Genomic DNA, 27183 nt, shown 5'->3' with positions numbered 1-27183 from the left:
TGTGTTTGGGAGAAAATTGATTAGTCTTTAAATAGGGTTAGTTTAAAACAGAACAATAATGAAGCAGTATTAAAATTCTAAGAATAGAATGAAAATATAGAACAAATAAACAAAAATATTTGGAACTATTGCAAATAATCTAATAGTTATTTACCTGGATTCAATGACCATTACAGACATCCATAAATCCTCAGAACCAAAAAACATAATAAGAATATTTCAACCGATGATAGTTGCAAATTATATCGGGACATGGAAGGTTTCTTGCATACTTCTATAGATTCGAAAGGATGTAAGAGAAAACATGCATATGTGGGAGGAATAAGCTCAGTCTAGAAATGCATAACAGAATGTGTCGAACTCAAAGAAATTAGAGGAAGACTCATTATGGATAATAATTTTAACACGATATTACATTATCCTGGGAATTTAAAAATATTTTTAAAAAATGATGGAAAAGATTTCTAGCCTTTTATTAACAGTTTGAAGTTTCTGTGAACTTTTGTTGGCCGTTGTTTTCTTAAGTAAAACATTTGGATACTTAATGAACATAACAGCCAGTCGCAATAACCCCTGTTTATATGGCTTAGTTCTGGGGTGACGGGGTGACTGCTGTAATTTAAAAGAAATCTCCGAACGGACAACTAGCAATATAAGGAAGCATGTAGACTAAAACAATCTTTCGAAATGATCTTACGTTGTATTTAGTACAAGTCTTCATTTAAAAATTTGTGATAGCAGCAATTTTTATATTTTATATAGATTTATTACAAACGGATGGAGCATAGTATAGGATGGATTCCTATAGATGGAATATGATTAAAACTATTTTTATTCCTACCGGCTTTAACTGAAAAAAGAAAATTAAAGGAAATCTTTGGAATTCAAAGATTGGACCAATGTGCTGTGCAAATCAATGGACGTTTATGGAAAAAAGGGATGGGAAAAATTGTCCTTCTTTAGATTTTTAAACTACGTCAGAATCAATTACTAAGCGAACTGTCAAGGTTCTTTTAATAATCAATTAATTAAGGTCATATTCACTCTTCTCTGATTACCTTGACAGACAGATTACAAAAACTGTTTATATCAGTGACTATTATAAGGAAGAATTTCTTTCTATGGCTGAGGATTATATTTTCGAAATTTAAACTTTTGAGAACATGCGCGGTGAAAAAAGTTAAAAGGTAATTTTTATAGAATTTGTTAATCGATAAAAAGAAATTTCTGATTTTAAAATTATCGAATAAGATCGATGTTTTACTATAAAATATGTGAAAACATAACCATTTAATTTTTTTGTTTGAGATCTTTTCAAGCAATCAAAAGTATAATTAAATGCATATAAGCTATTATAATTTTTTTGATGTCTTTAACGACTCTTTCTTTATACTTAAAAGTCCTATTTATTTTCCAAAGCTCTGAAAGCCGTTGATAACGGCATATTCATAATTCTTCTTTTATCAACCATCACCACGAATTATCGAAGAGGCAATCTTGTTTTGAAGTTGATTAAAAATTTAATAATAACATAAATAGAACGCGATGATTTCATCTCCCAAACTTCATGATCTATATCTATCACCACATTGCAACCTCTAATGACCCAAAAATATCATTAGCATCTCATTCGATTGGACCAGATCCGATTAATCCCAAAACCTAATATTGCATTTACCCTCGCGAAAATGCCCCGAAACGGCAACACCGGTGAATCTTCCACCAATTACGTGGTTTCCATTTCTACGCAAAGAGGCCTGATGCTGAGGGGTGCGAACTGTCATCGAGGCGGTCACAGCGACAGTTAAGGACCTGCTGATAATTAATAACCCGTTTAACGGGTCATTTGGTAGCAGGTGGAGCGCGTTTTTAACACCTCAAGAAATTGTCACCTGCTTATGGCGGCTACCGTGTTTAATCATGTCATTGAGGGACTGTCCGAATAGTAAGGGGGAGGAGGACTTGGATCTACGGAATTTGGAATTCCATTAGAATGGTAATTGTGATGTCGCACCAGCACGCTAACGGAGAGGCATTTCAAGGCCAATTTTTTTCCTTGTATCTTCCCATCATACATTGAGAGGGAGAATAAGTGATTTGTAATTGCATGAGTTGTTAGATATTAATCGAAGTTCTGCAATAAACTGTTATTCAAAGGCATTTATATAATCTTTTAGGCGTGGAAAAGGGTGAATTCCACTCCAAAAGCATCATAAAAAGAATTTTATGGGCTGAAAAGAAATTTTTAATGAACAGAGCAAAAAGTTGCCGAAAATGGCATTCATAAGTGGTAGGAATTCCTTGCATTCCTTAGAAGTCACGACTGATGCCTTCATAAATCATTAGGGTAATTTTTTGCAAAAGCTTTGAAGAACGACAATTATCTTTGTTTAAAATGGTTTATTAATTAATTAACGATTAATATCTTTAATTTACCATTAATTTATGGTAATTAAAGGCTGAAAATACTGTTAAAATATTATATCGCTAGGCAGTTTCTTTTTTTGAAACGTGTTATTTCAAAATTTTAGATACGAATATTTTAATGAAGAAAATATTTAGATACGAATACATACTGATTATATTTGAATATTTTTCTCTCATCTCATCTCACATCCATCAGCGCCGTCTCACAAAATTTTGAAGTACGAATAGGTTATTATCCTACGACAGCCCTTCAAGTACCACAAAAATTTACGAGGTGGTGATATATGACATTGTCAGCATGAGAGTCGATAGAAAAAGGCTCTAATCGTTAGTTATAAAAAAGTGTGTGATTTGTGCGTGTGTGTGTAAAATCGCGTTTTTTCCAGGAAAAACGCCTATATAGATAAATTTGTTGTTGTTATTTCTTATGGCACTTGCGTTGGACAAGCACGCTGTTACGAAGACAGAGTTTTAAACCTGAGGGGGTAGTTTTATAGTAGCGCCAACTAGGGCCAAGAGTACTTTGCTACTCACGCATCACTCATTCGCTTGCACAACCCCTTTTTACAAGAGGGCACATTCACACATCTCACAGATAGAATAACGAAAGAACAACCATGCCCAAACCGGGACTCGAACCCAGGACGGCCAGATCGCGGGGAAGACGCTCTACCCTTATGCTAAGACACCGGCATAGATAAATTTAAAAAACATAACCTTCTCTAAACATAAAATTTAATCCACATCGTCTGTTTTCACAAAAGCCGGCTCCGAGATACACGAATAAATAAAAATATACAAGAATTGCTCGTTTAAAATTATAAGATTTTTAATGGGCTAAAATTTTTACTCTGTTCGTCTTTCTACATTCACTATTAAAACGCAGTTCAAATTGTCCCTATTTAGAATTTACTTTTTTTCTTCTCAGATACTAATTTTTGACTGTAAAAGGTCTGAAAGCTATTCGAGAAAACACGAATTAAATTTCATAAAATTCATTAGGCGTGAAGTTGGTTGAAAAAATGGATTGATTCGAAGTACCATTCATCTAAAACTTTAGCTTCCATTTTCATGTAAAAAAAAAAGAAATAATGTGTAGAAAGGACGGAATATTTTTGCTGGTAAATCCTGTAGTATCTTGAATTTCACAAGATATCGCAGGATGCAACAGCAATGATATCTACAGGTTATAATAATCGGTAGTATAGTAAATGATTGATCGGTTTATATCAGTAATTGGCCGGCGTCCTGGCATAGGGGTAGCGCGTCTTCCCCGTGATCCGGGCATCCTGGGTTTGAGTCCCGGTTCGGGCATGGTTGTTCTTCATCTGTTCTATCTGTGAGATGTGTGAATGTGCCGCCCGTAAAAAGAGGTTGTGCAAGCGAATGAGTGATGCGTGAGTAGTCAAGTCGTACTCTTGGCCCTAGTTGGCGCTATCAAAAAACAAGAGACGCTCCCCCACTGGCTTAAGGTAGCCGACTACGTTCGAAGCAATATTTTTGAAAAATTGGATTTTTTAAAAACTATTTATGGTTTTTAGATGTATTGTCAATTATAAACACTATATATACAAAAAAAATTATTTGGAAATATAATATATTTTGAGAAATAGGAAAATTTGTAGTAAATTTTAATGAAATTTAACCTAAACGGTTAACACTCTACACAGAATTGTAATGCAGCAATCTTATTTTTCTTTGTACACAAGTTATGGAATTTAATGATGAATGAAATGAACCAAAATCTAAGAAACATTATGAGTTTCAAAGAAATTATGGGTAAAAACGTACGTATATATACATTTTTTCCATAAATTTACAACTTAATTTTTCTAAAAACACCTATAAATGAAAAAGTATTTCACCAACAATAAAACTTTTGGTTCATTTCATTACCCATATTATTTAAAACACACGCTGAAATTTTTATGTAAATACTTCTATTAGTTTTTGAGATATCATGTTAACGGTGGAGAATTTTTATGAAAATTAAAGTTTGAGAAAATTGAAGTTAAAGAAATATTTTAGCTAAAAAATTGTTTAAAATTCTCCTGAATGATAGGTCAGACCTTCCTTTTCCTAGAAAATACTATTTTGGAAAGAGGGAAGCCTGAACTACAAGAAATAATAATAAAAGAAGAATTAGCCAATGTGGTCGAAAACCAGTGTTTTTAACGTAGTCGGATACCTTAAATCGCTGTCTTAGTAACAGCGTGCTTGTCCGTGGCAAGTGCCATAAGAAACAACAACATTCAGTATTTGACGATTTATCTCTAGCTTTTAGATATACATCGTCATTTATTATAGCTGTTCTGATCATTATTACTGCTTATTTGGAATATTATTTCAAATTTAATAGAAGTCGCAAGAGATCAAATACTACACTATTTTCTTCCATTTAGCGATTATCTTTCAATTTTAAGTTGGAAATTATCGCTACCCTTGTTTTATGTGATGCTAATTTATTAAAATGAAGTTAAATATAAGACGTCATAAATTTAGTTCTTGAAATCGTGTATTAAAATATTTTATAATTCGTGGTAATAGCTTTTCATAAATGAATTTTATGAATTGTATAAACATTTTATACATTTTCTTTCATATGCTTGAATCAAATAATATATTTAAAAAATAATTACATAATTATTAATTTTTAGCTTGAAAAGTAATGATTATTGCCTTCAATTAGGGGTTCAGAACCATTCTAATGATTCATTCAATATTAATAGCTTATTGTATATCTTATATATAAAAATTAAAATCAAAGGCAAATAACTATTTTGATTTGTGGGAAAAAAAAAAAAAAAAAAAAACAGAAAAAGCTTGTCACAATTTTTAATATTTGTTCACTTCGTTACTTGAATTTGTACCTTTTCAAAAGAATTTTTAATGAAATTTCCCTTCTTTCAGTGACTGGAATTATAAATAATTAATATCAAATTATCTTTTATATTAATTCTATGACTTTATTTATATTTAAAGATGGTAGCTTTTTGAATTTCAAGAAAATAGCTAGGTTTTATTTTTAAGTTTGATTTAAATAATATCTAGAAACAATATTTTTATGGTCTTTTTCCCTTTCTTGGAAAGTGATAATGTCAAAATGTTATTAAAATTCCTAAATCCGAAATAATAAATAAAATATTTTATTATTAAACTACTGCAACAAAATAATATATTCTTTTTTAAAGCAAACCAACAAATTTTAAGTATAGAAGTTGACTGTTTATTAAATGATGATTATTCCCTAAATTATTCCCTTTACTGAAAACAAAAATTATTTTTAAATAATCATATAATATCATTCAAAAAGTAATTTTTATAACATTATCTATAAAAAAAAAAAACTTTATAGATTATGAAATAATTGTTCTGAAAACAATCAATATCCGATACGTTGATTTTATTTTTTTTAAAAATACATTCGAATGATCCTTTTTAACATGTTTGCATATCTCAACACAAACACATTATCTTTAAACGGAAGCTTCGATTATCCATTTCTTCTTTACAAGCGACCGCCCTGTGTGCCGAAATAGCTCAGTTGGGAGAGCGTTAGACTGAAGATCTAAAGGTCCCTGGTTCGATCCCGGGTTTCGGCAAGTGCTTCATCCTCGGTAGTATAGTGGTCAGTATCCCCGCCTCTCACGCGGGAGACCGGGGTTCGATTCCCCGCCGGGAAGTAGCTTTTTTTCCGTCTTCATTTTTCATTTAAATTTGCAAAGAAGCGTAGATTCTGTATTTTATTGCAAAATATTAATCCTAAGAAATATAGAGAATTTAAAATCACAACCTGAAAACAAGACGGCTTCTGTTTTTTGTGACTTTGAAATTCTGAAGCAAATTTTATGTGGCAGAATGATTGAAGTTAGGAAATTGTCATTTATATTCAATTATTTAATTTTGTAAATGAAATGAAAAAGATTCTGTTGCCTAATTTTTTCTGGAGTGAATTCAGTAGAAAATAGCTATATTTGGTTTCTTTCTCATTTGTATGTCCTGTGAAGCCTCCGTGGCGCAATCGGCTAGCGCGTTCGGCTGTTAACCGAAAGGTTGGTGGTTCGAGCCCACCCGGGGGCGTCTTTTTTCTTCTTTTATGTATAGAAAGATTACAATAATGCTTTCTCTTTACTTGTGATTGCGATTATTTTACATATAATTAAATTTACTCGATAAAAAAAATGTAGATTTTGTATTTTTAATCCTAAGAGAACATTAATCCTAAGAGATATAAAGAATTTAAAATCTAACTGGAGAATAATATGACTATTGTTTTTGTAATCATGAAATGATGAAGCCCATTTTAAAAGGCAGAACTATTGAAGCGAGGAAATTATCATTTAAATTCAATTATTTAATTTTATAATTGAAATGATATATTGCCTGGTTTTAGTTCTGGAGAGAATTCAGTAGGAAATAATTATATTTCTTTTCTTCATCATTTTGCGATTACCTGTAGCCTCCGTGGCGCAATCGGCTAGCGCGTTCGGCTGTTAACCGAAAGGTTGGTGGTTCGAGCCCACCCGGGGGCGTTCTTTTTTCTTCATTTGCAAAGAAAAATAACAATGATTTGCTTCACAAATCTTTGATGTTCTCTTGCACTTCTTTTGGATAATCATTTTGTGGGGGTTATCGGAACAAAAATGTTAAAAAGTTGATTAAAAAACCCCATATGCCATGATTTTTGTAGGAAAGATAGGTAATAGCTAGAGACAATTATTATTATCATTTGTACTAGTAGCAAACATTTTTTAATTTTTTAAAAATCCGTTGACTTATAAGAATGTCTAAATTTGAGAATTTCATGAAAATCTGTATCAAAAGTTGGCTTTAAATTCATTGGATTTCTTCTTGACATTTCGAAATATAGTAAATTTACGATTACTCGCAATTTCTGATACTGAAATTAAAAATTTCATCCCCAAAATAAAGAAACTTTTTTTTTTATTTTTCAAAGTAAGAGAACCAATTACTTGTATATACAAAAGTCTACTGTTTGTAATATCATCATCGTAAAAGTGGAACTCCAAATGTAATGAAATTCATAGAAAAACGTTTTCGTATTGATATGTGTTCTTTTTCTCTCATTTTGCAGATAGCAGCGGAATTCATGCATCTGCAGTTGCTATGCCATTTGATTCTCTGAATAATTGGGAGTTTACTACGTTTAAATAACATCTTAATGGGAAGTGAGCTTATTTATTTATTAATAGGCTCGTTTATATTTGATATTTAATTATTCTAATAATATTTAATGATTCTACTTTTCTTTTCTATTCCATTACTTAAGAACTATCTATTTTGTCATGAGATTAAGGAAATAAATGTTTTTCTCCTGCAAAAAACATCACATACGCTATTCTAAATCTGGCAGACATTTTTCATTTTAAAAAGGAACTTAAATATTTCACATAAAATAAATACCTCTCCTTTCCATCCCCCACTGCCATGTCCCGCCCTTGCTCTTGAGTGGTCGGCGCAGTCCACCAATGAGATGCAAGCATCATACTTTACTTCCGGCTGTTCACTTCCGTAGAGGAATGAAAACGATAAAAAGGGTTAGAAATCCGCTTGGGTGACCTTAGGGGAAACACCTGCGTACCCCCTCCCTTCCCCCTCTTTCCTGCCTCCCTCTTGAAAAGTCTGAAGAGCTTCAGGAGATCATGTAAGTTTTTTCATCCTTCCCTTCAAGTTTTTAGTCCAAAAAAAGATTTCTTTTCAGTTGTTAAAAATCGTCTGAATGGGGTGATATGTATACTAATCGTTGGTTTTAACACCACTCGACCCCTTCCCCGCCATCCCTTCGGTCCCTTTCGTTTCCGGGAATCAACACTGTCACTAGATGCCCAGACATGAGGAACGAGTCGTCTGTCCTGTAGAAGTTGCCACACTGTGACTTCTACTTTATCATTTACCATTGCCATTATATTTGTAATAAAGAATATCTGAATCAATTTTTGTGACGGCATTTTTCTCTGTATTGCACATTTCATTCTAAAATTATCGATTAAACTGAACTGTCCTTAATGAATTTAATGTCGTAGAATCAAAAACATCTCTCCATACTTCTTCGATTAGATAATTTAGATTCCTGACTAGTTGAATGAGAATGGAGTGGTAAAAGGGAGTGGAAAAACCAGAGTTGAATGGAAATAGGAATGAATATGAGATTAAGATGAAAGCAAGACGAGTCAACAATACTAATGAGATACAATTAAAATACAAATGTCAGCAAAAAAAGGAAGAACAGAAGCATAAAACATAAAATAAAATTTTCAAAAAGCAAAGAATTTATTACATATTAAAAGTTAATAATAGTAATAATAATATTGTAATTGAATAATAAAGACATTAAAAAAATTGAAAAAAGTCATTTAGATTTCTAATTGGATTTGAAAAGCTGATACTGTTATGTATATAACAAATATTTGACAAAAATCGTACATTACAAATCTCAGTTAATGATTTATAAGGGGAATGTTTTTGACTGCTCTGTTCATGGTAGAAAAACAGATACTTCCCTATCAATAAAGAAAAACTCTTCCTGGCTTCAAATTTTCAATTAAGTAGAAAAATAAATAAATAAAATAAAAGACAGACAGAGAAGCATGAAATAAAGGTAATTTGGATTTTGGAATGCTGTTTTTATGCAAGTTTAAAAAATATTTCAAATTAACTTTAATTTGAAATACTTTTCTGCACTCACGAAATGTGATTTCGCCTGATATTTAATTTTTCTCACCCAAAAAATTCCTCTAAGCCAAATGTAATTTTAAAAGCTCAGTCATAGAGTCAATCAATGTAATGGAAAAGCAAAGAAAATTTATTTTGAATTAAATTAAGTAATCTAAAAAGCCCTTCCTGAAAAACTAATAGTATTTTTTTTCAAATTTAATTCGGAATAATTATACAAATTAACAGAGTTTATTAGAAGAATTTTTATATATAATAGTTGCCTTTAATGGAACTTCCAGTCTTACTTCCGAACATTTTATGTGTGACCCGGCGATTGTATAAACTGGTGTTAAATTAGATTTCTATTAGTAATAAAGACAAATGTGTGCATTTATGTGTGTTCCTATTTTTGCATGAGTATTGGCGTTCTACAGGCCAAACCGGTTGACTTACCGCCATCCGTATTATCTCATATATGTTTTGATGAGTAAAAATGTACACCTGAAAGCAATTTTTGGAAATTTTAATAAGAATTTTACTTAATTAAAAATTTAATAAAATGTTGATGTTTTCTAGCGATAATTGTCAAGAATATAATTGCACCAAAATGATTTTTACACCATTTTTAAACTACAAAAAATTATCTTTTTAACGATAACAATTTAATAAGCTCACAAATTTTCGACCAGGTTTCTTAGTGATTAAAAAAAATATTTTTTTGCCTAATTTTCAGCAGAAGATTACATTGTTGACCTGAAATTAAAAACTGTTTTCATTGTTTAATCAAATATTTAATATCGGGATTTCCTTCCATTTTTGAAAGCCAAGGAAGAAAGATTCTGTTTAATATTTGTGTAATTCACAAGACAAATAAAAAAAAAATGAAATTCTAGTAGCACGAATGTTAGAAAGTAAATGAAATGCCACTTACTTTTTTTACAGGTTACGATGCCATAGGATTGATATTCATTAGGAAAATTCATTTACACAATAAATAGAACGTGTGCAAGTCAATAAAATAACGCATTTTTATTCTCTGACAATTTAACGGAATCATGGACTTGAAATGACATCTAAGCGATTTAACTGGAATTAAATATGGCCTATATCTCCAGCGAATCAACTGGTTGCCAAAGACGACAAACTTTTAAAAAAGAAGAGAGAATGTTCTCTCGTTGAATTCCTCATTTGCTTACATAATACGTTGCCTTTTGTAATTATAGTGAAAACAATCTAATATACAGTTGAGCCTCTTTCTTATGAGTCTAAAATTTAATACAGATGCATAATTTTGGAATGAATGTTACATCAAATTTCATTTATTTAGCTAATTTTATTTTTAAATTATCTTGCTCAGAGACACGTGTATAATCAATTGATGAATAATCATTGACAGAAATCGGTTGATATATGCAGATGTAAGTTTAGATGAAGATTTACAATTTTGATTTAAATGTAATAAAAGTTTTTCATATAATTGCTACGTTATTGATTTATCACGTTTCATGTACGTAAGAATAGAGAGATTCATGGATATTCAATCTAATACAAAGTCTGACATAAATCTGCATATCTACTGATAAAACTACTTGAGGAATTTCATGCGTTTAATATTTTATGTGTTTGTTTTTTTGTATTCATGCGTACAGTAGTAGACTGAACTCCTTTAAACGGATGTCTTTAAAGTTTATAAATATAGGGTAAAACCCATATATTATTAATTAACCCTTCTTTGCATGATGATGGAAATTTCTATCATAATATTTAGTGAACAAAAAAAAAAAAAAATTGTACTAAAACCAGGTATACTGTAAATCGGTTGTTGCTGGCAACTTTTTTTACGACTATTGCGTAATAAGAAGCGTTAGCTGTCAAAAAAAAAATGTCACAATTATTATAGCAGATTAAAACTTGTCATTCCGCTGTTTACTGTAGTTGGAAGAAACGTGCGATTTCTTGAATATTTTTTTATAACCAATCTGAGGGGGTTTTTTTTCCCCTAATAAAAGCGATAATGAGTGGGGAAATTTAGAAGAGAGGGATATTGAAAATTTCGTCCTGAGCTTAACATGTAAATTTGCATGATGATGGATATTTCCATTCACACTGTTTTTTTATAATTATTTTATATATTTATACTATGATTTTTTAAAACATTTTTCCTTTAATCTAGAGCATAAATTATATCAACCTAATTTATTTCAGAAAAAAAAAAAAAAGGAGGAAAAAATCATGCAAAGAAGGGTTAAACTTAATTTATTTCTGAATTATCGAATTAATAGATAGACAAAATAATTTTTGAAAATCATTCGTTTGGACATATTAGGATTTAAACTGCGGCGATTCATAAAAATCTCAAAATCGATTATTATTTTTATTATTATTGCTACACTTTCATTTTGTATTCTTCATATACCAGGCAGTAAATAAATAAATACAGTACACTCCCGATTATCCGCGGAATTGGGTGGCGCGGCCGCCGCGGATAACAAAAATCGCGGATAATCCGAAAAAAGCTAAAAATGGGTATAGCAAAAGAGAAAACAGGCATTCCAACTTTGAAAAATCGTTTCATGTACAATAAAACGTAAAATAAACAGCAGGAAATGTTTAACTAACGCTTAATATTTTAGTATATCACTCAAAACTAACCTAAAATGCATTTTGTTAATGAAAATAGAAAAGTGCTTTGCACTTACGAGAGGCGTCAAGGATACACAGAAAAATTAATACATATGTACTGTTTTAATACTGTAATGCATTATGTAATTACAAAAGCATAACTGTAAAACTACACCTTTTTGAAGAAATCAGTCATTTGTGTTTGCTTCTTGCTTTGGAAGCATTTTCTCTTTGCTTGGAAGCAAAATAAATAAATAAATAAAACACTTAGTGCGGCAGTCGCGGAAAATCCGCCCGCGGATAATCGAGAGTCTACTGTAAATAAAAATTAAAAAGGTGAAGGCTTCAAAAAGGACAACGCCACTACTACATCCAAAAATCTACAACCACCCCAATGCATGGAGCTCTAGTATTAAGCCGTCAAAGGCCCCTTTGAAAACTGAGTCTCTAATAATTACATCCACTAGACATGACACACACAAGTGAAAAAATCCAAACAGAAAACCCCACATTTGTTTAATCTCAACCTTTCCCTTGAATCGTGAGCTAGCGGTCATTTTATCTTCACAACGCATCTTGATCGCTATTTTCACACCTTTTCGATATCCATCTTACGGAAAAAGCGGATCTTGTGAAAACAATGGCGAAGGTGTCGAAAAGAGTAACTCGTAATTAAGAGTAATTTCGTCGTAATTCGATATATTAGATTCGCCGGTTTTTAAGAACGGATCCACGCTTGCAGCATTCATTTTAGAAGAATGGATTAAGATGTAAGGTGTCATAATCATAGGTTTTTAAGCGAGGTGTTTTAACTTTTGATTAAGCGATGTGTTTAAGTACTTTTTAAAAGGCTGTTATTTAGGATAAATGTTGTTGAAACCGTCTTCCACGAAGTTGATATCGATAGTAAAAGTAATTTATCAGAGTAATACGATATAAAAATAATTTAGCAGCATGAATGAAACGAGTCTATCAGTTAAAAATAGTGCTTATTTTCTTTCTGATCAAGACATTAAATGCTCATGAAGCAATTAAGAGATTAAGTATTTGAGCTGCCATTCAGAATCGATTCATCTATTTGAATTTCATGGACAAAAAAGAATAAATAGATATTTTTGCGTATAAAACCAGAAAGAAATGTAGTTTAATTTATTTTAGTTATATTAACGTCCCGTTTTAAAACAACACTAAGGCTACTTTGGGACTGACCACGTAATTTTGAACCATGGTCAGATGACGAGGACAACACCTGAGCTGGCGCCTCCTTCCCCGCTCCAAACTTCCATACCATACCAGCGGGAGAATGTTTGATCCCGACGGATTTAACATGCACTAGACCCGCTTACACGACGGTTCTTCGGCAGAATCGGGTCCCGAACCTGATATCCTCCGGTTCCATCCATAACTGTATCAATTATATGTTTTTATTCACATTTGAAAATTTGTTAGAATGGAAACAAATTCAAAATTATCTATTCTATTTAAAAATTTTCTTCATAAATTTTTCAGGTAATAAAAGTATCATGCAAAAATCGAAATATAACTTTGAAATATAACTTCGCCGCTGTCACGTGACCACTTTGAACATGGTGGTATCACACTTATTCTAATAAATCGATAAATCGATGAGTCGGGACTCGTGACCAAGTGTAGCCTTTTGTGATAGCCATTTCCTGAGATGATTTACTCCAATATATGAAGGTAGGTCTCCTTCCTGGAGGACTTTCAGGGAAAATTAGCCTACATTTGTGTTTCCCATGGTGGAATATTTGGGCTAACTAGTCTTAATATCTTATAGGAGGATTTATTGCATGAATTGGTTTACTTATTTAAGAATTTAGATCATAATCTCCTTGTATTAATTTATGTTTCTCAGTCATTAACGCCTTAGATCACAAATTAAGTTTACCTTATTTTAAATTAGTTGACTTTGAAGCAAGGTTGTTCGCTGGGGATATTGGATATAATTAATTCTGTCACATCGTTTAGATATATTTTCATCTCCATGGTTTCGCCAGATATTAAAGCCATTTTATTTTAATTCTCTGGCATACAATCTCTCATTGGAATCTCTAATGGAATTTAATCCCATGGCATCATAGTGCTATTAAAATCTTAAATGCAAGATTCACCTATCTTTCGTATCATTAAACGCATAACATAAGCATCTACTTTGGCACTTTTTTATTCGTCTTATAAATTCTACAGATATTAAACATAGTCTTTTTTTCTCTAGCTTTCAAAAGTGAAATAAAAGCATGTTATTAGATATTTGATGAAATATTGAAAATTTTTTGTATTTTATGGCAGTAGTGTAATCTATTGTGGGAAATTAGATGTTTGAAAAAATTCAAAATTCGAAGGAAGTTTGCATGGTAATAAAATTGGTATCATTAAAAAGACAATTATTTTAAATTTTGAAATAATGTAAATATAATGTGCATTAATATATTCGGAAGTTAGCAGTGGCAAATCGCAAGATTCAGCTTCATTTTTAATGAACTAAAATTCTAATTGAAGTTTCAAAAAATATACCCGAAGTGTACATTCCCCCCCCCCCCTTTCTCCAAGATTCAGCTGAAAGGAAATGCCGCAGCATTTCAAACTAGTAGAAATTTCCATTATTATTTTTCAATAAAAATGTGGGATTTCTTTGATAAAACGTGAAAAATCTAATGGTATGGTTTCGATTGCAGGGTTTCAAGTTAGGAACCCGTTCCATTTAAAATCCATTGTTTAAGCATGTTAAATAGACACCGTGGCCCAAACGTCCATAAATCTTTGTAGTGCAGAAGGTTGGTGAGGGGAATATGGAACAGATCAAGTACTGTCCTCGTCATCTGATTCGGAGTTCAGAATCACAAGATATGTCTCACAATAGCTTTTTTGGTATTGTTACTAAAACATAACTAAACCATGAAGAATTATTTTTTTAACAGGCGGATAATAAAATCAGCCAAAGTGTTCTCGAATTTTTCTCATATACTTACTAAGAAATATAATGTGCTATTAATTACATGCCATTGGCGAGCAATAATTACGAAAAAAAATATCATAATAAATATTTTTGGCGATTATTCACAGGGATACGGTTAATACTCAAGTATCAAAAGTATATTTCGGTGTATCGACGGAAACCAAAATTTAATATATAGCTACAATTGTAATCTTAAAAACACATACCAAGAATCACATGCTTAAGTCATTGTTGTTTTTGAGCTATATATACTTGAAATATATACTTTTGTACTATACTTTTGTATATATACTTTTTGAGCTATATATACTTGAGCGTTTATATACTTGAAAATACAGAATGATATTTGTTACATATCAATCCTTCAGTTCTTAAATCTGTGTGCCAAATCTCATCTACTCAACTTTCTTCGTTTTGTAGTTGTCATTTTAAATTATATTCGAGCAGCCGAACAGACAAACGTTCTATGAATAGATTTCATTCAGAATCTGATAGAAATCTACAAATTTGATGTAAAGACTAGGCATTAAATTGTATTCCTCCAGCTGTTAGCGTTTTGAAGTTATAGTATTCACAGACAAATAGACATATTCCGAAAATATATTTTTCGGATTCAAGTACATATAAAACGTGAAGATTTGTCAAAATCTCGAATTCGAATTTTTTGGCGATTATAATTTTTTCTTTTATTTTTTTTATGCATGAAAGTTATATAATTTGCAATTATAGATGACTTAAGGAAGTAGATGTCTATTAGAGAGCTCAGAAGTCGTTTGTACGTACTATTTACACTCTTACAGATAAAAATATTCTTTTCTTCATTGTGGATTTTATCTCAAAAAATTTTCTAATGTTTTTATAATTTCTCGCGAGTCATAAACTTTTTACATAAACTTTTAATAGGAAAATGGTGCGTCTAATTTCTTAAAAAAATATAATTGACAATAATTGTTTAATCATCGAGCTGTAAAAATAAATTCTATAAAACTTTCAAATATTCTCTCGAAATCCACAATCCCCCCCCCCCAGTTTATGAAATGGATTGACTTCACAAGGTCCAGTTCGTGTAATTAAAGAATAAAAGAAAATAAAAAAAATCAACTCTTTTCAATAGAATCAAAGCTATCTATCGATTATGATAGAAGTCAATGCACTAATGCTTCTAAAATTTCTTTGAAGTCACCATCACTTTTTACTATTTTACGTATAGATTATAATAAAAGTAATTATTCCTAGAATATCAACAATCAGATCGATTTCGGAAACACACTAAATCTAAGTACAATACTTCATATTTTTTTCTCTTATGATTGAAAGTGAGTATATTAATTTTATGAAATATGAAATGTAGTTCAGGGTTTCTTAAATTTTGGTTCATAACTGAAAATGAAGTCAAGCTAGATGATTAAATTTTAAGTAAATCCTCAATTTTTCTTACACAACCACTTCATAAGTAATTTCCATGTACCACTTCCTTCATAAGTAACTCCTAAGTAACTTCCATAAGTAAGCCATGCCATTACTCTATTCACCTATTAAGTCCGGAGGTTAAGAGCTTTGAGTTCAAGCACTCCTTGACATTCCCCTCAAATCGGTGTATATAATTAGGAAGTGCGAATAATTTTTATCCTGTTCTCCGAAACTTCCTAACCTTCATTAAAATTCCTCAACAGTTAGAAACAAAAATAACTATTTTTTTTTCCCCTTTACAAATGTCGAAGAAGGAATCATTAAACTTTGTCCAAGTTTGGCTAACAATGTTTCAAGTTAATATAGATTATTTATTACTAATTAGTTTCCATTGGCTTGTTTTATAATTATATTCTTAAAAAAATATTCAAGTAAGAAAAATAAAATCCTACTCGGTGCATGCAAATTAAGCTAATTAAATTATCACGATATATATATACTAGAAAGACAACTTTGATACATCATTTCATTTCTTTTTTTCTTCGATGGTTTCAATTCTACAAATCATTTTGAAGTAATCTTAATTTTCATCGTGTCGTTATTCAATCATCTCACCAGATCAATCAAGGATTTAAAAAAAAATCAAGGCCATCATCCCCAATTTTTGCTTTTTCGTCTGTCAAACCGCAATCACGGACCTCGCAGGCAATCATCATGAGGATACATACAAATCATCGAGCAAAATCCCGCCATCATCTTTTCCCACTCACTTTCCAAGCCACTTTCGTCTGCAGTAGATATTTCCAGATCATCTTATCGATTGTTCGAATCAGCATCGACGCCTATAGCCTTTTAATGAGGGGTTTAGACGCTTCGTGGGGCAAAGTTCGCACCTTCCGCACTCCCTTTTACCGAGTTATTTATTGTTATTTGGGGGGCATTTCTGGGGATGGACATATTTGGATGCACTAAGAAGGATCTTCGTCTGGAGCGTCGATTGTTTAGGGTGTTGGGCAAGTGGCCAGATTTTTATTAATATCTCTCTAGCCATCAGTTTAGTTGAACAGAAGAAACAAATTGATGAAGGTGAAAGTTGTTTATGTTTGAATGCATCGAGGTGCTGAAATAGTAGATGTAGAAACTATAATGAGGAAAGGGACAAGAAATTGCAGGTAATAGTGGAGATAAGCAGTGAGCAATGAATAGTGTATAGACATTGAATTGCTAGTAAGTTTTGTTGCAAAAGGGTTTATTTTCACTTGCAATCGTCGGCATTTACAATCGCAAAAATGATTATGATGATATACTGATATCATTGTTCAGCCTTAGATACACTAAACGTTATTCGAACTGGTCGATAACGATTCAATGATTATTAGTAAAACTAATCGTTATACGAATAATCATCTGAAGATATCAAGCATTTAAATAGTGGCGAAACAAAGAAGGAAAAGTAGATATTAATCTCTTTGACGTCGTTCGCGAAGAACGCTACGAAGACAAAATATTTCATATTTGAAAACCAAATACTGAAATAATTTTTGGAAATAGAAAAATCTGTGTACTGGTCATTTATTTTTTCATCAAAATATTCGACAGAAAAAGAAGTAAATGAGTCGGGGGGGGGGGGAATGAAAGCCTTGGGTGTGAAATAGTATGATCAATAAAGCGTGATATTTTTTTCTGGTCTTTCTTGATCATTGGACTGTACTTTGTAACATTTTATGGTCTTTATGCCACTGCATACGTGTAAAAAGTGAATTTTGAATCTGATGGCATATCTCCCCTCCCCCTCTTACGTTGAATATTCTCCGCCTTAACGTAATAATTATTAAAAATTTAGAGTTAAAAAAATCCCTTTCCATCTTTCTGTATACAAAGTAATCGTCAAAAAATTCGAACTCGAGATTGTGACCCTGAGTTAGAAAACTCCAAATCCTGAGTTAGAAAAACACATTTTTTGGAAAATGTCCATCTGTTTGTCTATGACAAAGATAGCTCAAAAACTCTTTGGGCTAGAAAGATGAAATTCTGTATATAGGCTTAAAACCAAATTTGCAGATTTCTATCAGATTTTGAGAAAAATCCGTTCTAAGGAAGCTGCTCGAAAATAAGTTAGCACGATAGCTACATAACGAAGAGAGCTAGATAGGTAAAATTCGGCATACAGATTTAACATCTTTAGTATTAGTGTTTAGTGAATATCAAATTTTGAGCCAAAGCCAACAAGGGGTTGGCCATCTGGCAGTCTGTACCTTCATAAACACGTAAACGGGAAAATTCAAAAACAAAATTGATTCAATATATAAATCTGGTATGGGATTTTGTGACTACAAATGCCAAATTTTTGTTTCAATTGTTTGAGAATTAAACGTCTGAAACACAAATTTGCTTTTTGGATACATTTGACCGCATGCCAGAGATAAATTGCCAAAACATTCGCCAAGAATTAGATAGATTCTGTAAAAATGCTAAATTCACGCCAAAGATAAATGTTTGGTAACTATTCTTCGCCAATGCAATGCAAAGCTTTCACTGGGATAACAATTTTATTAGAGAATATGCGAGAACGTTTTGGGAAGACTACTCCGGATGGTTCATTTATATCGTGCCGCTCTTTCAATGTTTTTTGTTGCAATTTCGATTCCTTCCGATGCATTTTAGAATTTTACTCGATAAATTTTTGAAATAACTTTTTAGCGATCTAAATGTAGTTAAGTAGTTTTAAGGATGATAATTATTTAAATATGCATTTATAAAAAATGATTATTTGATGAAGAAAGAAATTATGGATATCAAATACTGACGAAAGGATGATATTTCAAATTATTGAAAAGATTTTAACCTGCTGAAATTAATGATTTTTACATTATTGAAGCAATAATCTTTATTACAGGACACAAAAAGCAATTAAAATTTTCCAAAGAAAAGTATAACTACTGCTCGATTTTTTCCCCAGAAAATCGGGTATAAGTTTATTTATGTTTATTGAATTAGATGTATTGTTTTATTTCTTTCACCGTAAATATTTCATGATGAAAAAATCATTTTCATTCTTGTTGCAAAAATCGCAGTTTGGCGTTGTACTGGACTGCTGGGAAAGTATTCTGAAAAATTAATGATACTTATATTTTTCATGCAGAGAGCACGCATAATAATAAATTACATAAATTTCTGAACATATAACAAGTTTTAATATATTATATACTAGCCGCCTTTGGCGACCAGCCGGTTCGCCAATCTTAATGTTCGTTAAAATTTTAATGATTAAATATTTTATGCAATTTCTACTTTAATAGCTTCTTCATCAAAATATTTTAAAACTTCAAATTTTGATTATCATATAATTTATTAATAATATTATAAAGGCCTTCAGTCATAACGTAATATGTATCTCTCTCATTTTCTGTTAGCACCCGTAGAATTTATGCTTTAAATTAAAGTGGAAAGAATTTATCTTCAATTAATATAATAATATTTTTTACTGAAACAAAGCATTTTTTTATAATCTGATTACTGAAAATAGAGTCACTCAGCGTTTAAACTTTATGGGCACTAAAGAATATCTTTTTTAATTTATGTAATATCTCAAGAGTTGGTCAACAAAATTTTCTTAGATTCATTATGAGCAGATCGATTCATTAACAATGTTTAAATTTAAATGCATCAAACACTAAGAAAATAAAACGAATCGTTTAAAATAAACGGTTGAAAACAGGTTTTAAAAAAACTACTTAAAAAAAGATGTACTTAAAACTATAAGCATATACAAAAAATATATTACTAACCTAAATACAATTTACTTACAAAAGCATGCAACTAACCCAAAAATAATTTAAATCATCCATTGATAACGTTGTCATGGCAACAATCAGAACAGAATGCGCATGCGTGAATTTTCTTCGCCGGTTACGTAACGCAAATACGTGATTTTTTTCTACGCCAGTTGGGGTAACGCTATGCGGATTAGAAATTTTTAATTTCCTTTATTCTGTTTTATTTTAATTCAAAAGTACTTCAGAATGAATCTGAAAGATTGATTCATGAACAATGTTTAATTTTAAATGCATCAAACATTAAGAAAATAAACAGAACCGATTGAAATAATCCGCCGAAAAATTTTAACCCTAGCCTCATTACTGTTGGGAGAAAAAAAAACTGAAGCCTTTCTCGTTTGGCGCTGGGGATAATGGAAGATTTTTTTGGCGGAAAAGTTGGCGGTGGGGTATATGGAAGATATTTTTGGCGGGAAAGTTAGTTTTTAATTAATAATTAAAATTCTAATTAAAAATTCGAAAAAAGAAACCCCAGGTGCACATTCCCAACCTCCAAGGTATACATGTACCAAATTTGGTAGCTGTATGTCAAACGGTCTGCCCTGTAGAGCGCCAACACACACACACACACACACACACACACACACATTGAGCTTTATTATAAGTATAGGTTAGCAGTAAGCTGCTTATAAGCAATACAATATGATACATATCACTCTTATAAGTATATGATACATATCACTCTTATAAGCCTACATAACACTCTTATTAGCATAAGCTCTTATAAGCAATATGATACATATAACTCTTATTAGCATAAGCTCTTATAAGCAATATGATACATATAACTCTTATAAGCAATATGATACATATCACTCTTATAAGAGTGATATGTATCATAGTAATCGATGAAAAGCTATTGTCCTAAAGTTGTTCTATTAGAAAAAAATAAAGTTTTATAATACTTATATTTGATAATCTATATATTTAAACTATTTAGAAAATAAAAAAAAATCAGCCCTCTAGTCTAAAACACTAGTCTGATTTCGCCATCACTTCTAGATATACCATCAATAGTTGCTTGCCCTTCCCCTACTCCATTTCCAAAAGAAATTTCAAAACTACTACGTAATTGTGCATTTTCTGAAGGGGGAGGGAGGGATCGACAAAATTTCTCAGTTATACTACTATTTATTCGATATGAAATATTTTATTTCATATGACTATGTATTTTCAATGATTTCTATTTTATTTCTCTACGTTATTTCATATGAAAGACACATGCTCATTAATTTTTGTAAACAATTATAAAAAAAAATATACCATGTTGAAATCCTACCTATGTTTTCACTATTATGAACATTATATATTTACATTATATATAATGTATGTACAATATTTTCTGAAAAGAAGATATTCGAGCGCATATGTTTAGCGCAGGATCAGATAGTATTGTGCATAAAACAGAACTTCTCACTTTTAATCTGACCTCCCAATGATAAGTCAACCAATGTAAAAAATATTTAGCTGGCAATAAAATTTTGCAGAAAAACTAAATTCAAATGCTACTGCTTTAATGAGCTTCTTGCAAATTTCCGAACAATATCATTTCTACTTACAAACTTTCACCAAAGATCAATTTAAATTTCAAAGGAATCTAACTGTTATGGTCTCATTGCGACTCTCCTAGGGAAGAAATAATCTAATTAATCAAATACCACATAACTAATGGGACTTAGATGCATCAATTTGCATCATTAAAGCGTCCGTTCCCACGTTTAAATCAGTGGTGTAATAAATTAATAGGGCTTGTACAACATTTAAATACTCGATAACCATCGGATACCTCACGCTTGGAACAGTTCTAATTAATCAAACATGCGGCTCGGTATTCATTCAGAGCGATTATATCGATGTTCCTTTGCGGAAGAGTTAAAAAAAAAGAGAAAATTTTGAAGAAAGAAAAATTTGCTTCTGCGCTGTTGAATTGATTTTTTGTAATCTATTCATGCAGAATCTTTGTATTCTTAGCTGCTACCTACTAATTTATTTTTTATTAATTTGTTTTAGGTAAATTAATTTTCGAGTATTTTTGCCTTTGGCTGAAGTTTGATCGAGAAATATTTTCTTTTGCTTTAGGCGCGTAAACTACACATGCGTTATCATATTTTATTAGTTTTTATTCGTTAGTTCTTTTTTTGGACCTGGCTTTTACTTATTACATATTTATATAAATATATATTTCAGAAAGATTTTACTTTATAACTTTAAATGAGCAATTCTTGTGTGTATATATATATATATATATATATATATCTGTGTGTGTGTGTGTGTGTGTGTGTGTGTGTGTGTGTGTGTGTGTGTGTGTGTGTGTGTGTGTGTGTGTGTGTGTGTGTGTGTGTGTGTGTGTGTGTGTGTGTGTGTGTGTGTAAGCTTATTTTGCTTGAAACAGACTGCAGGTTCGAAGACACAGAAGAGACATTTTACATTTTTAAATTCACTTTAATCCATTCACTTTAATCCATAAATTATTTACAAGCATGTCGGACAGAACACGTCCACAACAGTGCGGAACCAAAGCAGAAGTAAGGAAGGAATGAAAGAAATAATCACCAGTCTTATATAACATGGGATCTCCGGCCACGTATTAATTCAATACCCGTGTTGACCTTGGATAAGGGCACCGAAGGGATTACTTTCACTAAGCACGTGGAATTGATGGCGCAGTAAGTTTTACACAGCTTCAATTGAATTAAAAAGTGAAATAAGATCAGGAAACAAAGAGAACACTTTAGAATTACCCCGACATGGACCAAATTAGGCAAAAAAATTTAGGAAATTAATTTGGATTAATATATATATATATATATGGTGTACGGAGCGTCATCCTGGTGGCACTCGCGTCATCTCTCAACAGCCAATAAGAAGCTATCTGATTCCCGTCATTAAAACTGTATTCAGTACTGTAATACCGTTCATCGATGTAAAGCGGCCCAGCCGTTCGTCCAGTTCATTAAATTCGTTTATGTTAAATTAGTGTGTGATTCTTGTAATATGATCATTAATCTCAACCGGGCTTTCCCCTAGGGCCCGTGAGAGATATTTGATTTGATATATAATCCGGTTAATAGGCATCTGTTTTTCGAGCCAGAGTTAACATGTCTCTACAATATATATATATATATATATATATATATATATATATATATATATATATATATATATATATATATATATATATATATATATATATATATATATATATATATATATATATATATATATATATATATATATATATAATTGTGGAGGAAAAAACACCGTGATTTTGTAAACATATGCACACACACACACACACACACAAAAAAAAACAATATTTTATAATTAACTATTAGAATAAGTATATTCAACTTCTCATTCGAAGTGTGGGCAGTGCAGTATAGTAGTCAGAATAATATAAATGCCGCGTGTGTTGAGGCTTCTATGTTCGTGTAACGCTTTTGCTTTATTTTTTCAATTCCTACCATTAGCTCACACACTCTCTTTATATATATATATCTTGTTCAAATTTTCAATCGTTAATAAAATACTTTTCATTTATCCACTCAAGTTGAAATACAATTTTTTAAACTTGTAGTGGATGATACTTGATGTTAATACAGTTTGTTTTCAAATTAATTAATTAATTTTGTCCAGTAATTTCTATTTGGTCGCCAAATTCGTCGCTATGTCGTCAAATGGTCGCCTTGTCAGCAATTTTGTAGTTATTTAATAAAAAGTAACTAAAATAAAACATTTTTTTTTACCTAAGTAGGAGTTGACTTTAAATTTTTTTTATATATATATTGCTTGTTTACTTATGTATTTATATTTAATATTTTTACTTTTTAAGTTTATTTATTTAGATATCTTTCTTGAACAAATGCTATTTTACACACCCACACACACACACAAAATATTTATAATTGACTATTAGAGCTTTTTCTATGTGCTCTCGTGATGACAATGTCATATAGCGCTATCTCGGACCCGATTTCATCATGGTAAAACTAAGTGTAAGTTAAATAACATAAGTAATGATAGATAAACTTTAAAATGAATACTGTAATATTGCAGACTGTTTCGAATAATATATTATAAATTAAGTACATTCAGAGTTTTTATTTAAATGACCAGTTCAATAATAGATAAGATAGTAAAATATTCATATGCAATCAGTATGTAATTCGTATCTAAAAATTTTAAATATTTTCTCAAAAAAAATGATTTTACAAAAAAAAAAAAAAAAAAAAAAAAAAGTAAGAAAAACTCTCGAGCGAAGCTTGATCTTCCAGATATTATTTATATAATTTATACAACTATATAAAGCCGTTTAAAACATTTTCTTTGCGCAACTGATGTGCTATAGCACTTACTTAAATGATATAAAAACAATATTAATATTGGTTTCAGATGAAACTATGAGGTAATTTATTTCTTCAAAAATAATCCATTATTAACTTAACGTCATGCTTCAATTCGCGGGACATTTTGCAGATACTCTTAAATAACCGACTCGTTGGAAAAATATTAATATTTCTGATTCACCTTTTTATGACAAATATTGCGAGAGTAGCAAAAAAATGTAGCATTCAGCAAATCATGGCGTTTACCTTTCACACCAAAGCCTATTTAATTACTTTTGCTGATAAAACAGATTCGGTATGTAATTTCTAATATGGTTATTTGCACCAAATATCGAAGCTGCAATACACTTTAATCAAATAAATAAATCGTTTTACAAAGAATCATGAGGGGGCTCCAATATATCTGCTTCTTTTTAATTGTGCTTTTGTTTCCCAAAAGTACAATTCAGTTTAAAAATAAAAAACAATAAGAAATAATGAAAGAAATCAGTTAATGAATATAATTAATAAGACTCTTATTCAACATGACAAAAAAACTTTGTCGATTATGATATCGCCTCTTTAAAGGCCTTTCATATTGATAATTCATTTATTTTATTTTAAAAAGATTGAATGTAATGTGTTGATATTTCATCGAATCTTATCACATAAACAAGATGTTTAAGCGGAAGCTGCCGCTATCTTCAGTGTTATCTTATTCTAACACAAGCAGGCGAGAGATGTGCCGAAATAGCTCAGTTGGGAGAGCGTTAGACTGAAGATCTAAAGGTCCCTGGTTCGATCCCGGGTTTCGGCAAGTCGTTCATCCTCGGTAGTATAGTGGCCAGTATCCCCGCCTGTCACGCGGGAGACCGGGGTTCGGTTCCCCGACGGGGAGAATTTTTTTTCCGTTGTCATCTTTCATTTAAATCTGCAAGATAAAAGAAGTGTAGATTCTGTATTTTATTGCAAAATATTAATCCTAAGAAATATAGATAATTTAAAATCACAACTTGAAAATAAGACGGATTCTGTTTTTTGTGACTTTGAAATTCTGAAGCAAATTTTATAGGGCAAAATGATTGAAGTTAGGAAATTATCATTTATGTTCAATTATTTTATTTTGTAACTGAAATGATATATTCTGTTGCCTAATTTTAATTCTGGAGTGAATTCAGTAGAAAATAGCTATATTTGGTTTCTTTCTCATTTTTACGTGCTGCGAAGCCTCCGTGGCGCAATCGGCTAGCGCGTTCGGCTGTTAACCGAAAGGTTGGTGGTTCGAGCCCACCCGGGGGCGTCTTTTTTCTTCCTTTGTATATAGAAAAATTACAATTTTCTTTACTCACAAATATTTGATGTTTTCTTGCTTAACTTCTGAATTATAATTTTTGAGAACTGAACTGTCGAAGTAAAAACTTACTTGAGCACAAACTGTTAAAATGTAAATTGGCAAAAAAAAAAAAAAAAAAAAAAAAAAACGTTGGTAATACAGATTATTTATTGCTTTATCTTTTTATGTATTAATAAATTGATTGTTATATATTATTAATTGTTATTAATGCATTAAAAATATTAATTTTTTTTTAATTCTGATTTTCCGGAATCAGTTGTATTAGGAGCTGTGCAAATCATATTATATATTTATTACATATAGCTCACATCTATGCAAGTCATAATTTAATGCACAGGCTTCAATTATTGTGCTTTGCTTAGAAGATAAACATTAACCATTTTTTTCCCGCCATGTTCATGCTATTACCTCTGGTTATTATTAATCAGTATTTATTCATTTGTGTACAGTTTCATTCAATTAATACAGTAATGATTAATCATTAACTTTGTTTATCACATTGAGTTTTTTCTGTAAATAAAGAACTTAAAATGTCATTATTTTTTTTTTTCGTGATGAGTATCCATATAGTATTTCCGATACTATTATTTAAAAACTTATTTAATTTCTCATTTTTTTAGATATTTCAACAGCAACATCAAAAAATAAATATGTGATAAATCATCGGTAGCTGCATTTGACTTCTTGTACAATCTATTAAAACAGATCTCATCTCATATATATATCTAAATATTGTTTGTTTGTTTGTTTCTTATGGCACTTGCCACTGACAAGCCCGCTGTTACGAAGACAGCGATTTAAGCCTGAGGGGGACGTCTCTTATTTTTTATAGCAGCGCAACTAGGGCCAAGAGTACGACTTTGCTACTCACGCATCACTCATTCGCTTGCACAACCCCTTTTTACAGGAGGGCACATTCACACATCTCACAGATAGAACAACAGAAGAACAACCATGCCCAAACCGGGACTCGAACCCGGGACGCCCAGATCACGGGGATATCTAAATATAGATATCTAAACTCATTTTTAAAATATGTAATTTATCAAACCTTAAAGCATATAATTTATTTTTCCATAAACCACTGGATTGAAAAATAAATTTGATATCCAGTAGCATACATAGGAAGAGGTTGTCCATACGTAAGCTTTTAAGACATTGAGGTGTGATTTAGAATCAGGGACTATAATGATCAGTGGTTTAGATAAGTAACTTAATCATCATATCCTTGCATCGTACATCCAAAAAATATCGTATTCTTAGACTTATAAAATAAAAATAATTCGTTTATTGAAGTTATAATGCGATACAAAAATTATGAGGAATTCATCTATATCTCAAATATATTGCGGACTTTTTATTTAAATCAATGCAACAAAACACTTACGAAGGAATGCGTGATTACAACGGCGGAAGGAGTTAATGGCAGTTGTCATCATATGAAATATTTCAAAGAAATTGAGATATAAATTTTTCCATCCACATAATCGGATTCCAATCGCATATAAATCATTGTATTTGACCAAAAGTAAAGCATATCTCAAGCTAATTCATATT

At 31.0% G+C, this 27183-nt stretch overlaps 6 non-coding genes across 6 annotated transcripts; all 6 read left to right on the top strand.

Annotated features, from left to right (window-relative positions):
- Positions 1–5956: 5956 nt before the first annotated feature.
- Positions 5957–6029, top strand: Trnaf-gaa (transfer RNA phenylalanine (anticodon GAA)). The gene has a single exon. It is a non-coding gene; the product is annotated as a tRNA-Phe (tRNA).
- Positions 6030–6038: 9 nt separating this feature from the next.
- Positions 6039–6110, top strand: Trnae-cuc (transfer RNA glutamic acid (anticodon CUC)). Its single transcript has one exon. It is a non-coding gene; the product is annotated as a tRNA-Glu (tRNA).
- A 323-nt stretch (positions 6111–6433) lies between these two features.
- Trnan-guu (transfer RNA asparagine (anticodon GUU)) lies at positions 6434–6507 on the top strand. Its single transcript has one exon. It is a non-coding gene; the product is annotated as a tRNA-Asn (tRNA).
- Positions 6508–6885: 378 nt separating this feature from the next.
- Trnan-guu (transfer RNA asparagine (anticodon GUU)) lies at positions 6886–6959 on the top strand. The gene has a single exon. It is a non-coding gene; the product is annotated as a tRNA-Asn (tRNA).
- Positions 6960–25016: 18057 nt separating this feature from the next.
- Trnaf-gaa (transfer RNA phenylalanine (anticodon GAA)) lies at positions 25017–25089 on the top strand. The gene has a single exon. It is a non-coding gene; the product is annotated as a tRNA-Phe (tRNA).
- A 409-nt stretch (positions 25090–25498) lies between these two features.
- Positions 25499–25572, top strand: Trnan-guu (transfer RNA asparagine (anticodon GUU)). Its single transcript has one exon. It is a non-coding gene; the product is annotated as a tRNA-Asn (tRNA).
- The last annotated feature ends 1611 nt before the right edge of the window (positions 25573–27183 follow it).

The sequence above is a fragment of the Argiope bruennichi genome, chromosome 10 (assembly GCF_947563725.1).
Source record: "Argiope bruennichi chromosome 10, qqArgBrue1.1, whole genome shotgun sequence".
Taxonomy (NCBI): Eukaryota; Metazoa; Arthropoda; class Arachnida; order Araneae; family Araneidae; genus Argiope; species Argiope bruennichi.
The sequence above is the reverse complement of the archived record's forward strand: the minus strand, read 5'-3'. Positions and strand labels throughout refer to the sequence as shown.